The sequence below is a fragment of the Gymnogyps californianus genome, unplaced genomic scaffold (genome assembly GCF_018139145.2).
Source record: "Gymnogyps californianus isolate 813 unplaced genomic scaffold, ASM1813914v2 HiC_scaffold_81, whole genome shotgun sequence".
NCBI lineage: Eukaryota > Metazoa > Chordata > Aves > Accipitriformes > Cathartidae > Gymnogyps > Gymnogyps californianus.
Window position 1 is genome coordinate 92,805 of NW_026114474.1, and position 7,625 is coordinate 100,429.

Here is a 7,625-nt window from a genome sequence, read left to right on the forward strand (position 1 = left end):
AGCTTCCCGCCGCTGGGAAACCCGGTGGGGCCGCAGCCGGCCGGTGCCTGCCAGGGTCCCCCGTGGGTCCCGGCCGGAGCCCCCCACCGAGAGCCGGAGGGGTCCGGTCCCGGGAGGGGACGGGGGCAGCACCGCTGCCTGCGGGGACTCGGAGCTTCAGGCAGCGCCTACCGGGCAGCGGCCGGTGCCCCCGCTCCCGCCCCGGAGCCTGCGGGCGGAGAGAGAAGGAAGGAAGCGGCCCGGTTCTGCCCCGTTTTTCCCGGTTTGCCCCGTTTCCCTCGCCCGGCCCGGCCCGGCACCCCGAGGCCGCCGGGGCGGCCGGGAGATGGCGTCGCCCCCGGTTCCCGCCTGCCGGCTGCGGCCGCCCATTGCCGAGACCGCGTGAGAACCGCGCCCGGGGCGGCCCCGGAGGAGCCCCGGGAGACGGGACAGCGGGGCCCGGCGCGGCTGCAGCCGGGGCCCGGCAGAGCGGCACCCTGGCGCGGCCCCGGCTCGGAGCACGCCCGGAGGCGCCGGGGTCGGCTCGGCCCCCGGAGCAGCTCGGCCCCGGCGCGGGCGGGACCCGGGGCGTGGCGGGGAAGCGGCCCCGGGCGCGGCAGGGGCCCCGCCAGCCACAGCCCCCGGGACCGGGACCGGGACCGACCCCGCTCCCGCCGCCGCCGTTCCCGCGACGGCGGCGCCCCCTGGCGGCCGCGAGGGGTTTTGAAGCCTCGGGGCCGCCGCGCACCTGCCGCCGCCGAGGCACGTGACTGCGGGTGCGGCCGCGGGGGCGTGCCCTGATTCGGGGCGTGGGCGGGAAGGCAGGCGTGGGCGGGAGGCGGGGCGAGGCGAGAAGGCGGGGCGGAGCCCAGGGCGCGTGCGCGGGGCGGAGCCGGCCCGGGTGGGAGGGCGGGGCGAGGGGAGTGGGCGGGCCCGCAGGGCGCCGTCGCGGGGCGGGGCCGTCGCGGGTGGGCGGGGCGGAGTGGGGCGGGGCGAGGGGAGTGGGCGTGGCCGCAGGGCGCCGTCGCGGGGCGGAGCCGGCACGGGTGGGCGGGGCGGGGCGAGGGAGTGGGCGTGTTCGCAGGGCGCCGTGCGCGGGGCGGGGCCGGCACGGGTGGGCGGGGCGAGGGAGAGTGGGCGTTTTCGCAGGGCGCGTGCGCGGGGCGGGGCCGGCACGGGGTGGCGGGCGGGGCGAGGGGAGTGGGCGGGTCCGCAGGGCGCGTGCGCGGGGCGGGGCCGGCGCGGGTGGGCGGGGCGGAGTGGGGCGGGGCGAGGGGGGGGGGGGGGGGGGGGGGGAGGGGAGGTGGGCGTTTTCGCAGGGCGCGTGCGCGGGGCGGGGCCGGCACGGGTGGGGCGGGGCGAGGGGAGTGGGCGTGTTCGCAGGGCGCGTGCGCGGGGCGGGGCCGGCACAGGTGGGTGGGGCGGGGCGAGGGGAGTGGGCGGGTCCGCAGGGCGCCGTCGCGGGGCGGGGCCGGCACAGGTGGGTGGGGCGGGGGCGAGGGGAGTGGGCGGGTCGCAGGGCGCCGTCGCGGGGCGGGGCCGGCACAGGTGGAGTTGGGGCGGGGCGAGGGGAGTGGGCGTGTTCGCAGGGTGCCGTCGCGGGGCGGGGCCGGCACAGGTGGGCGGGGCGAGGGAAGTTGGGTGTAGTCGCAGGCGGCGTGCGCGGGGCGGGGCCGGCACAGGTGGGCGGGGCGGGGCGAGGGAGTGGGCGGGTCCGCAGGGCGTCGGCCGGGGCGGAGCCGGCACAGGTGGGCGGGGCGGGGCGAGGGGAGTGGGCGGGGGGGGGGGCCCGCAGGGCGCCGGCGCGGGGCGGGCCGAGCAGATTTGAGGCCCGGCGGCCGCCGTCTCCCCCCTTTCCCTCGTTCCCGTGCCGGTGGCGCGGCCCCGGGCGGCAGCGGCCGGGCCGGGCTCCCCCGGCGGGCCCAGGTGAGGCGCGGGGGCTCGGCCCGGGGCCGGGGCCGCGGCGCCGGGGAATAAAGCCCGGAGGGGCCGGAGCCCGGCGCCCCGCCGTCCTCGCCCGAGCCGCCCGCGCCACACGGGCCCCCCCCCCGGTCAGTTCGCAAGCACCGCCCGACACCGCCGGGGCTGCCGGGCCCGTCCCGACCTCACACGCGGGGCTGGGGGGTGTGGGGCTCGGCCGGGTGCTCGGGGGGCTGCGAACCTCGGGCCGGTTTTGGGGCCGAGCAGCCCGGGGGCAGCGGTGGGTGTCGGGAGAGGTGACCCCGGCTCCGGGCCTGTCCTGGGGCTCAGCCCGGGCAGAGGGGGTGGTGTGGGGGCTCGGAGCCGGGCCCAGGCGTGGGTTTTCCCGCAGCAGGGGCCTGGGCTGGTGAGGCGGAGCAGCAGCTCGGGGGGCTCCGGAGGGAAAGGAGCTCCTGGGGTTTGGGGGCGCGGAGCCGGAGCCGAGGGGTTTCGCAGCTCAAAGGCAGGCTCACCTGCCTGGGTCGGGGGCTCGGGGACCGAGTCGCGTGGTCAGACCCGGGCACGCAGGCTAAACCCCCAAAGTCCGTGTTTTCCGGGCTGAAAAAGGGAGGCTCAGTCAGCCCTGCGTTGTGGGGACTTGAACGCTCCTGCAGGGGCTCAAAACCGGAGACTAAGAAGTCTTCGGGGCTTGGCAGCAGAGCCCAAGTCCGGCCTTTGTGGGCCCGGGAAAAAAGCTGACCGGGCGAGTTCGGGGGCTGGAAAACGGAGACCCAGTCCTGGGTTTTGGGGGCTCAGAAACAGCGATGGAGTCGGGTGCCTTCAGGACCTGAAACCGGGCTCCTGGGGCTCGAAACGGAGACTAAGTCCTGCGTTTTCCAGGCTTGGACACAGGGTCGAGGGGGCAAAAGCCTGGCTCCCTTCAGGACGAGGGAGGGCAAGCGACGGGGTTTGGGGGCAGAACCGGGCACGGCTGAGCTGGGCCCCTTCCCGCGGAGACTAAGTCCTGCGTGGTGGGGCTCAAAACCAGGCTCCTTTGGCCAATGTGGGGGCTTGAAAGCGGAGTCTTGTGTTCGTGGGGCTTCCAACCAGGGTCGCTCAGGCAATCCTGGGCTTCTGAAAGGGAGACTCAGTCAGTCCTGCGCTTGGGGAGGGTGAGACCCGGCTCATGGGGGCAGTTCGCGGTCTTGAAGAGAGGGACTGAGCAAGTCCTGCGTTTGGGGCTGGGACACAGAGCCTAAGTAGTCGTGTGTTTTAGTGCTTGGAGAACAGAGCCCAAGTCCCCCGTTGCTGGGGCTGGGAGCCAGGCTCACTGGGGCAGGTTTAGGGCGAGCCTAAGTCCTGCCGGGCTGGGCTCCGCAGCAGAGACTCAGCGCTGTGGTTCTGGGGGCTCCAAGCGGGGCTCATCTGGCCCCGCCGGGCTTGGGGAGCAGAGCCGGTGCCGTGTTTGGGGGCTGGGGGCCGGCCCCGCCGCCGCTGCTGCAGGGCCCGGCAGCGAGCCCCAGCCCCGCGGGTTCGGGCTCGGCCCTGAGCCCCCCGGCCGTTCCCGGGGCGGGCAGGGCTCCCCCCGGGGAGCTCCCGGAGCACAAGGGGCTCCGGAGCCGAGGCGCCCCTTGCCCTCCGCGGGCCGTTCCCCGTCGGCGCTCACGGGCCGGGGACCCCCGGTGCGGGCACTGCGGGAGCCGGGCCAGACCGTGCCGGGGCAGCCCCAGCGCCGCCGGCGGTTTCCAGCCTTTATTCGGTGTCCGCGCGGAGCCGCCGGCGCCCGTTCCGTGACACCGACCGCGGCACCGGCAGAGCCCCGGCGGGGAGCGCGGCCGGAGCCCCGGGCAGGAGCGGGCAGCGTGGGGAGGGAACGCGGGACTTGGGGCCCCGGGCCCCGCTCGGGCCGGAACCCGGAGCGCGGCTGCTCCTGCCCGGCGCCGCGCCGCGGGACGGCGAGGCCGGGCCCGGGCCCGGGCCCGGCTCCGGTGCTGCCGCGGTCCTCCGGCTCCGCGGGGCGGGACGGAGCCCCGGGACCCGCAGCCGCCCGCCAGGGAGAGGCGGACGGCGACCAGGACCCCCCCGCCGGCTCCGCGCGCCCGCGAGACCCGGCGCTGGCCCCGTCCACAGCCCCAAGCCCGGCCCGGCCTCACCGGCCCCGGGCTCCGCGCAGCCCCGGAGAAGCCCCCGGGCCGGGGCTCCCTCCCCGCGTCCCGAGCCACGGGTCCCGCCCGGCGCACCGGTACCGGCGTCCGCCCCGGTCGGTGGCGGCGCGGTTCTGGCGGCGGAAGAGGAGGCGCGGGCGGGAGGCGGGGCGCGGCGAGAAGGCGGGGCGGAGCCCAGAGCGCGGGCCGGGGCGGGGCCGGCCCAGGTGCGCGGGGCCCGAGGGCGCATGCGCGGGGCGGGGCCCAGGTGCGCGGGGCGGGTCCGAGTGGGCGGGTCCGCAGGGCGCGTGCGCGAGGCGGGACGGCACAGGTGGGCGGGGCGGGGCGAGGGGAGTGGGCGGGTCCGCAGGGCGGCTGCGCGGGCGGGGCCGAGCAGATTTGAGCCCCGGCGGCCGCCGTCTCCCCCCTTTCCTCGTTCCCCGGTGCCGGTGGCGCGGCCCGGGGCGGCAGCGGCCGGGCCGCCGGCTCCCCCGGCGGGCCCAGGTGAGGCGCGGGGGGCTCGGCCCGGGGCCGGGAAGCGGGGCAGGGGCCGCGGCCGAGCGGGGGGGTGTCGGGGCGGAGGCGGGCGGGCCAGCGGCGGTGCCCGGGCGGCCGCGCTGGCCGGTGGTCTCTCCCGCGTCGGAGCCGGCGGGGCTCGGGGCGCCGGGGAATAAAGCCCGGAGGGCCGGAGCCCGGCGCCCCCCGTCCTGGCCCGAGCCGCCCGCGGCCACAGGGGGCCCCCCCCCCCCCGTCCAGTTCGCAAGCACCGCCCGACAGCGCCGGGGCTGCCGGCCGTCCCGACCTCACACGCGGGGGCTGGGGGGGTGTGGGGCTCGGCCGGGTGTTCGGGGCCTTGGAGAGCCGGTGCCGGGGCTTCGGGACTGGAGCAGAGCCGAGCCCTGCGGGTTTGGGCTGGGGAGGGGAGCCGCCGGCTCTGGCTGGGGTCAGACCCCGGGGCCGGGTGGCGGGGCAGCGGGGGGGGTGGGAGGGCGTTGGAGGGTGTTGGGGGGCAGGAGGGCCTTGGGGGGGTGGGAGGGGGGTGGGCAGGGTGCGTGGGCCCCCGCCGGAGGTGGGGTCCGGTCGCGTGGTCCCCGCAGCCGGGGAGGCTGGCATGCACCAGGCCGAATTCAACGTCTGAGATAGTCTCTGGGGGGAAAGGCGCTTTTCGCCCACTCTTCCTTCGAGGTGTGTACAAACCGGCGGGACGGGGATGGAGCAATAAACACAGACTAATGAGGCAGCGTGTGTGCGGTTATGACATTTAATATTCATATGCAAGTTGAAGACAGTGATTGATTTACGACCTTGCCAAAAGCCAAGATCGTTTTAACAAGCACGAGCTGGAGCCGCAGACCAACTGGAAGTGGCGAGGAGCGGGAGCTGCAGCCAAACTCGAGCTGGAACCATCCGCAAGCGGGCATGGAAATGAGCCTGGAGCCGTCCACGAGCTGGAACAGGAACCAAAGCTGAGCTGGGCCTGCAAACGGAACTGGAGCCGTCCACGAGCTGGAGCAGCAACAGACAGGAGCCCGCACGACCAAACCGACGGCACCGGCAACTGGAACGGGACCCAAAACAAACGGGGGCCCAAACAACTGAGCTGGAGCCGCGGCGTCACCGGCGGCGAGGCAGGGCTGTCCCCAGCCAGGGCGGGGCAGGCGGCAGCGTCGGCCTGGGCGCAGGCAGCCCGGCTTCTTTCCTGGGGGCTCCGCAGCTCCCGGCGTGGCTGGGGTCCTCCGTCCATCCGTCCGTCCGTCCCTGCACAGGGAGAGACGTGGGACAGTCAGACTGTGCCCACAGAGCCCCCGAGCTGCTGCCGCCCCTGCAAACCCGGCTGCCTCCCGGGCACGGGCGGCTCTGCCCGGCGCTTTGGGCAGCGGCTCCCCGGTGCCGTGCACCCGCGACGGAGGGGAGGGAGAGACGGGGACGGGAGCCCAGCGACGTCCCCTTTCTCCCCGGGAGAGCGGGCGAGAGCCAGGGTCTGGCTGAACCGGGGGGTTCAGCCCCACACAGCAGCAGCAGCAGCAGCAGCGGTGGCACAGAGCAACAACCAGCAACCCCCGGGGCTGGGGCCAGCACCGCACCAGTGCCGGCGGGGTCTGGGCCGGACCCCGACAGCGCCCGCTCCTGCCCCCCAAACGTGCGGCGCCGACCCGCGGGACCCCCCAGGCCCCCTCCTGCACCCACAAACAGCCACGGGCCACAGGGGCAACCTGCCCAGTGGGCACAGGCTGCGGCCCTGCCGTGCTGAGCTCCCACCGGCACCTGCAGCGACCCACCGGTGCTGCCTTGCCGGTGCCGGGACCTCTCCTTCCCCACGGGGAGCCCTGCCGGGGGACGGCACCCACTCTCCCCGTCCCTCGGCCCCCCGCCGGCAGGACGAGGGGCAAAGCCATCGTGCCCCGAGCACAAAACCGCTCCCTGAGCTGCGGCCAGGCCCGGCTCCCTCGCACCCGCTCGGTCCTGGTGCTCCCGGGGCACGGCAGCCCCCGGCACCCCGCTCCCCTGGCCGGGGACAGGACCCCCGCCTGCCCCTCCATCCCCGGGACCCTGCAGGGACCCGGCCCCTCCCGCAGCACCGGAGATCCCCGCCGGCACAGCCGGCCCCGGGAGCCGAGCACCCCGCTCCCACCGCGCAGCTCCGCTCGGCCGCCGCCGCCGCCTCGGGGCACTCACCTCACCGGGCACGTCCTCGCCGCCGGTGTCCCCCGGCGCTCACCGCCTCGGGGCTGTGCTCCTCGCCCGGGCACCGGGATGAGCCTTCCCCACGCGTCGGCACAGCCACCTGGCACCGGGATGGCCGTCGCTGCCCGTGCCCGGCCAGGCCGGCTCCACCGTCTCGCCCACGGGGCTGCAGGAGCCGGCGTGGGTCCCTGCAGCGGCCTCTGCTCCCGCCACAGCACGCTTTGAGCTGAAAAAGAAGGGTTTCGGTCAAAGCAGGGCTTCGCGCAGGGCCCGCAGCCGCCCCCGGGCCCCGCCGTGGCAGCGCCTGCGAGGATGACGCGGGGCAGGGCCGAAGGGCTGCACCCCAGTGGAAACCAGTTCCCCCCAGCAGCAGCAGCTGCCACCCTCACCGGTCCGAGCTCTCCCCGGCTCCGGCAGAGCCGGCGCCAGGCCGGAGGGGTCTGTCCTGCCGGCAGCCGCTCCGGGCAAGAGCTGGGGAGAAAAAACCAGCCGGCGCCTGTGCCGGGAGGAGGGAGCCCGGCGGCAGGAGGGGTCACCGGCCGCCCCGGGAGACCCCCAGCCCCGCCGGGTCCCCGTCTGCCCCGGGTCCCGGCTGGGAGACGGGGCGTGCGGAGCCCCCGCGGCCGGTCGCCGGCTCAGGGTTCGAGCCGGGGCTGATCCCGTGGTGGAAATCGGGAGCTGCCGGGGACCCCCGGCCCCACGGGCCGAGCTGCAGCCACGGGACCCCCGAGAGGGGACCCCGAGGTCGGAGCCAAAACCCGCCGGGAAAGTCACCGGGCCCCAGCCGGGCACCCACGGGGGATCCCGCAGCGGGGCAGGGGGAAACCAACCCAGCGCAGGCAGCAGGCAGGGCAGGCAGGGCAGCTCCCGCCGCTGGGAAACCCGGGGGGCCGCAGCCGGCCGGTGCCTGCCCAGGGT

At 77.0% G+C, this 7,625-nt stretch overlaps 1 long non-coding RNA gene across 1 annotated transcript; it reads right to left on the bottom strand.

The window, feature by feature from the left end:
• Positions 1-5,729: 5,729 nt before the first annotated feature.
• Positions 5,730-7,265, bottom strand: LOC127029134 (uncharacterized). The gene is made up of 3 exons (XR_007768135.1): positions 7,097-7,265; positions 6,699-6,933; positions 5,730-5,780 (listed from the first exon to the last, which is right to left on the bottom strand). It is a non-coding gene; the product is annotated as an uncharacterized LOC127029134 (long non-coding RNA).
• Between the last annotated feature and the right edge of the window lie 360 nt (positions 7,266-7,625).